General features: G+C 33.7%; 1 protein-coding gene across 1 annotated transcript in view; it reads left to right on the top strand.

Annotated features, from left to right (window-relative positions):
• The first annotated feature begins 1,923 nt into the window (after window positions 1-1,923).
• The window catches only part of LOC150104258 (lysosomal alpha-mannosidase-like), a 100,543-nt gene continuing 96,466 nt past the window's right edge, over window positions 1,924-6,000 (top strand). The window contains exon 1 of the mRNA XM_090396871.1: window positions 1,924-2,016. The gene's annotated coding sequence lies outside the window, so the exon portion shown is untranslated. The remainder of the gene's footprint in view (window positions 2,017-6,000) is intronic.

Below are 6,000 nucleotides of genomic sequence, written 5' to 3'. Positions count from 1 at the left end.
TTTCCCATTGACATTGTAAAATTGAATGTTTTCTTAATTGAATTATCTTTTTTCAAGTATTGTATTTACTTATCATGAACCCTACCTACGCTCTTAAAGCCGAGTTTGTTTATTTGTATATGATTTTATGTAAAGTATCAAATGCACAGCGGTCCTTGTGAATCTGGAAAGCATCTTACAATTCTAAATACCGCAGTACAGCTTAGTGGCCAGCGGGCTTCATTGAAATTTTTAATGCGGCCCGCACTATCTGAAAGGTTGAAGACCCCTGATCTACAGTCTACAAATTCTCAAACTGTCTCATAATCAGTATTTCGCAATCCTGATATAATTTTTAAAACACTCTCCTTTGTACTCTCTCTCTCTCTCTCTCCAATATATCAGAATCACAACGAAAACCAGAGACCAGACCTGGCCACAATAATCCACGTAAGGTCTTATAAAGGCTTTGGGATTACCATCCACGAAATGTTGTGAACTTTAGTGCATAACATTAACAACATTAGTATATACTAATGTTCTTAATGCACTATAAGTTTACAACAAAATCTTTATCCCTAGTATGGTTTCTTATTCGCAAATAATAAGAGCTTATAGAATACAAAACACAATCGAAACTTGCGTGCATTTACTAGTTTGATTTAGTTTTTAGTTTGTGAATTAAAGATAATGTAAATCCTAATATTTACTTGCAACATTTACTTTTCTAATTAGTCATCAAATTAATAACCGATTTTCTGTTTCAAAAATAATAAATATGATATTCAGTACTCAAAATTACATCCTTTATATTTAGAACGAAATCAACAATTATAATTTCTGTTTCGAAATTCGCAATACTTATGTAATATCTGTTTTCATATATAAAGTGACTGAAAGTGGTGAAAGAAATAGCCAGTATAATTTCAGTTACAACCTAAGATTATGCTATCGTACATAAAACATTCAAACAGTACGTTTCTTCTTTATATATTATATGAAGCCCGGTCTATTAAAAGGTAATATAATGCAATGTATATGCAATATATATTTCTTTTTCTTGACTATATTGTTTGTTTGTTTGTCTACGAATCACTAAGCAATTTATGTTCATTAGCCTGCCTTTTTTATAATGAATGGTTGCTTGATTAGTTTGCGTTTGTCCTGTTTGTGTTCTCAAAGAACCGAACTATCTACTGATAGACTGTGATGGTTGAAGAGGGCTTTTTTTGTGTCTTTCGTTACGTATTATTTAGCAGTTTAGCGTATACCTAAGATCAAAACAGATTACTTATTGTAGTCCAATTAATAAAATTCTACCGGCCACTATCCGAGAACAAGTCGCCTTTTATCTATTTATGATAAATAGGTGACTTGTTTTGTGTTTATCAGTTATATCTAAGCAGTGTTTTAATATAAAATTGTTATGCAGTGCCTAACTAAAACGACAACGAAGGTTAACTAATTTTATAATGAGACTTGGTGATCTGCCATTTATCCGATATCTGCTAATCCTATCTCAGACTGAAGGGGCATTAATACAAAGTGGATGAGAGTACAAGCTTATTAATTCAATAGTGCTCAGCTTGATCGTATCCAGAGTAATTTCGCAGAAATTGCTATCTCTTGTGATTATTTTATTCACTCGAGTATAGTTTTTTTTTTTACGTTTATTACTGAAGAGAGTTCTTGTTCAAGTAATAAATCAACCGATAGCATTCTTGCTGACCTAAAAATAAACTGCTATGGATGTTCTATGTTTGCGTAACCTTAAACCGATCAGCTGCTATTCCATCCCCGATTCGCGTAAACCAAATCGCTGAGATAAATGTTGAATATTTAGGAAAACTGCATGAGACTAGCCGTTGGACTTTGCTCAGTCATTCAAGGTCCAAATGAGAACACGAATGTTGCGCTCTCTCTATGTGTTTGTTTTCTCTTTCATTTTGGGTTGTGATGACCACTGAAGTAGCCACGTGTTGCAAGAATTGAATGGTCCCCTTGAACTTAAATCACACTGTTAAAACTGCGTTTCGGGTAAGTATATTTAAAATGTGGTTACTTGAAAATATTTAAGTATAGTCATTGTTAGTGCAATATATTTTATATTCCTACTGTCTCGTTAAACTTGAAAAAGAAATGGGGATGGTTTATCAGGAAAAAAATAATTTTTCAATAATGGGAATGTATAATACTGGTAAACGAGATGCTTTTCAAAGAATCATGAAATGATTTACTGTTATAGGACGGAAAATGACAGTTATTATCTTTCCTAATAGTTATTAAATGTTTTTATGGATGAAATTTATTTAAACCATACAGATTTAATTTCTGTTCAATTCATTCTCACTGATATGTTTTTCTATTGTAAGTACGTCGATGGTTTACTGGTCATAAGTACATTCTGGTATCAGTGGTTGACTTGAAAAATTAAAGTTATGCGATCCGATTTAGCTCTGCCTTAATTTTCTAAATGAAATAATGCGGATACAGACAAATTAATTACAGTTTAAAGTTTTTTGTTTTTTTCTTCTTCTTCAGTAGTCACATATGAAACTTGGAACCGAAAGAAATCTGTAAAAAAAAAAAAAAAAACGCTTTTGAGATCTGGTGTTACAGGACACTGTTGAGGATCTTGCACTGGAGGTTAGACAAATGAATGACACCTAAAAAGATTTGAGGATCTGTAGAACTTTAAAATGCATTAAGGATTTTTCAAAACAGTAATAGAAGATACAGCTCCAGGAAAAGGGGAATAGACCATTAATGAGATAGCTGGATGATGCATTAGGAGTGGTAGTTCTTCAGACAAAGCTGAATCATTAAGAAACACCCGTAACAGGATCATCTGCAATAATTAGTTTTACTTAGGGACTAACCCTCCTTCTTGAATACTTTCTACCATTAAAAAGTTCAAGATAATTAAGACATTAAAATTAAATGTTTAAAAAAAATAATATATTAAATTTTTTCTTTTCCCTTTTAAATTATCGTTTATTTAAATAAAACTAATTTTTTCGTGCGATGTAAGTAGCTGCTTCTGCTTATGCCATCAAAGGCTAACATAGACGCAAGGACAACAGACTACCTTTATATTTATGTCATCATTTTGTTTATAATTTTTGAAAGGAAACATGAACATATCTGTAATTTTATGAGACGTCTTAAAGAAACACCAAAATTGACTGCTTATCTTTCAGAAAATAAACCATATAATTAATAGCAAAGTAATCTTAGATAAACTCGGTTTTCTAGCTCATAAGCATTCACTGAAATGATATATATGAAACTAGGACACCACGTATTAAATATTAGGTGATCATGCTTTTTATCTGATGCTCTTCGTATTTTAAAAACCCAATTTAAAAGCTCTCGAGAACAAGAGAACACACAATAAAATGAGTAAAGCAATAACAATTTTATTAGCATTTGTTTTCTCAACATTGTTCTGTATTTAATAACCGACACAGTAATTTTATTTTATTTTAATCATGCTAAATTCTGGTCGACCTTTATAAATTTTGAAAATTTTCTCCATTTCTGCGTTTAATTGATTTTTTTACAATCATGAGAATTACAAAGTCAACTTTTTTCGCAATGTAGCTGCAAAAAAAATGACTCTGAAATTCTTATAAAAAAGATCCAAATTTATGAGTGTGTGCTGAAAAGTTGTGATAATCACCATGAAGGAATTGAAGTAAAACACTTACATTTCATTTTACATATTCCCCACAAAATGTTATACGTGTTAAAACGTTGTTGCATCATTTGTAGTCCTCCGAGGAAAAAAAGTCTTTCCCTTGTTGCACAAACCATTCCTAGACTATAGATATGACTTCATCATCTGTGGTAAATTTTGTTACTTTCAAGTACTTCTTTAAATTTAGAAATAGGAAATAGTGAGATGGAACATGGTCTGGCGGATCAGGTCTGGCTAACCTTCCCTGCTTACGTTTGGGTTCGGAACTTCTTTGGCAGTGGAGAACCTTTGTGTCGCATACTATTAACTGGTGTTTGGTCCCTAGATCATAGCGATGAAGTCATGTCTCATCAACTGACACAATACGGGCCAAACAATTTGCACCTGATTTCTCAAAATGATCCAAAATTCCTTGAGATGACAGCACACGTTCTCTATTTTGGTCAGCATTCAAACACATGGTGACCCACTTCATTGAGAGTTTCTCCATGTTCAGATGTTGGCGGATAATGATCCCGACTTGTTCCCTGGGCATCCCAAGAGCCATTTCAATATTTTGGCGTCTATCATCAAGGAGCATGGCATGCACTGCATCGATGTTTTCAGGTGTGATCGCTGTGGAAGTTCTTTCTGACCTCAGGACATCTGCTGTCTCAGGATGCCCAGTGTTAAACTTCGCCATCCCTCTGGCAACTGTTGAATATGCCGGCACAGTCCTCTAAAGTTTCACGCAAAGATTAGTGAATCTCAGTTGTGGACTTTTCTTGAAGCACGAAAAATCTGATGACGGCCAGCATTTCGGTGTCTTCGAATTTCTTGAAACCTCTGACATGTCTTTTTATATATCCTAAAAGAAAAGAATAAATTATTACAATTTGATGAAACATGGAGATTAAAGGGTTTCAAGATATGTTCTTTCTTGTTGTTATATCAGTTGCTATAATATCATTTTTATTCTAGGTGTTGATCAGAACTTTTCCGTTCCCCCCCCCCTACTCATCTTGGTTGGCTAATAGTAAATAATTTGGCTTCTCAACCAACATGATGTAGGTTTGTATCCAACAGTGGGCATGAACTTCTGCCAAAATCTTTAGATAGTAGGCGATTTAATTGAGCAGTGTGACATCACCACCGATATGGTAAAATCTATATTATCAGCTATATCATTTTTCACTAATCATTCCCCGAAAACAATAATTATTTTAATATAATTAGTTTTAATTTATACATCCGTTTTTAAAGTGGGTTGGCTAGGCTTTAACCTAGTTGAAGAATCGGATACTTTTAAGCTTTTTAGTATAGAATTTAAAAATGCATATACTGCATACAGAAAACGTATTCCAATTCAGAATAATTTTGCAGTCAGCTCGGCTGCGAATAAAACCTCGATAAGTCTTCTTCTTTTACAATATATAAACCATTCTCATGATTCGTTCATTCATTGAAATACATGAAGAGTTCTGAATTTCATATAGGAGTTGTATAATGATTTAACTCCATTTATCACAGTACCTCTAATAAGTGGCTCCTAAACTCAACGGTTCATTAATATTTAAAGTGTAATTTCGAACACAATAACCACCCCTTTAAATACATTTCCACAATGATCTATTTTCCAGATTATCCAATATTTTCCATGTTCAGCATTAATTTCATAATGTGATGAAGAGTTTGTACCTCTAACTGGATTACTCTTTATTTACTAAATAAAATTTTATTATTTTTTTTAAATATATACGACCGTATTTCATTAGTGTGGGATACAATCATTCGGGGATTTTTCGTGCCAGAAACCCAAACTTAAGAAAATCTACCTTATAACTCATACCATTTCAGGCATTAATATATAATGTTAGAGTTAGGGACTGCGAGATGACAGAAGTTGTTTGCCATATGCTCTTCCCTAGATACCATTTAACATCGCTGTTAGTCTTAGGCCATCTATCTGTGATTGGCTGCGGAAGGAGATTGGATATCTTCTAGTTCCATAAACATTCATTAGGTCTAGAACAAATTCGTTTACTCCCTGTGTGCGCAATAAAATGCGTTAGGCAGATTTTCACGAGTAAGCTAGATTTTTCTCCCGGAAACTCGGGTTTTTCGTTGAACTCACACTATTTTCAGACAGTAAGCATAGTGTTAGGATTAGGGACCACAAGAAGGTAGAACTTGCAGTCGCCTCTCTTCATCGGACGCCATGTATAATTAGTAATGATCTTGGGCCAGCTATCTTTGATTGAGTCCCGATGGAGACTGAAGTGTCCCCTCGGTCTCCAAAAGTTAGATAGGACTCGAACGGCCTCGCCTACTTGCTATATGGG

This window comes from Typopeltis vanoorti, chromosome 8, assembly GCF_054136105.1.
Source record: "Typopeltis vanoorti isolate ZY-2024b chromosome 8, IOZ_Tvanoo_1.0, whole genome shotgun sequence".
Classification (NCBI taxonomy): Eukaryota; Metazoa; Arthropoda; class Arachnida; order Uropygi; family Thelyphonidae; genus Typopeltis; species Typopeltis vanoorti.
Note: the sequence above shows the minus strand (reverse complement) of the source record. Positions and strands in the feature narration are given on the sequence as shown.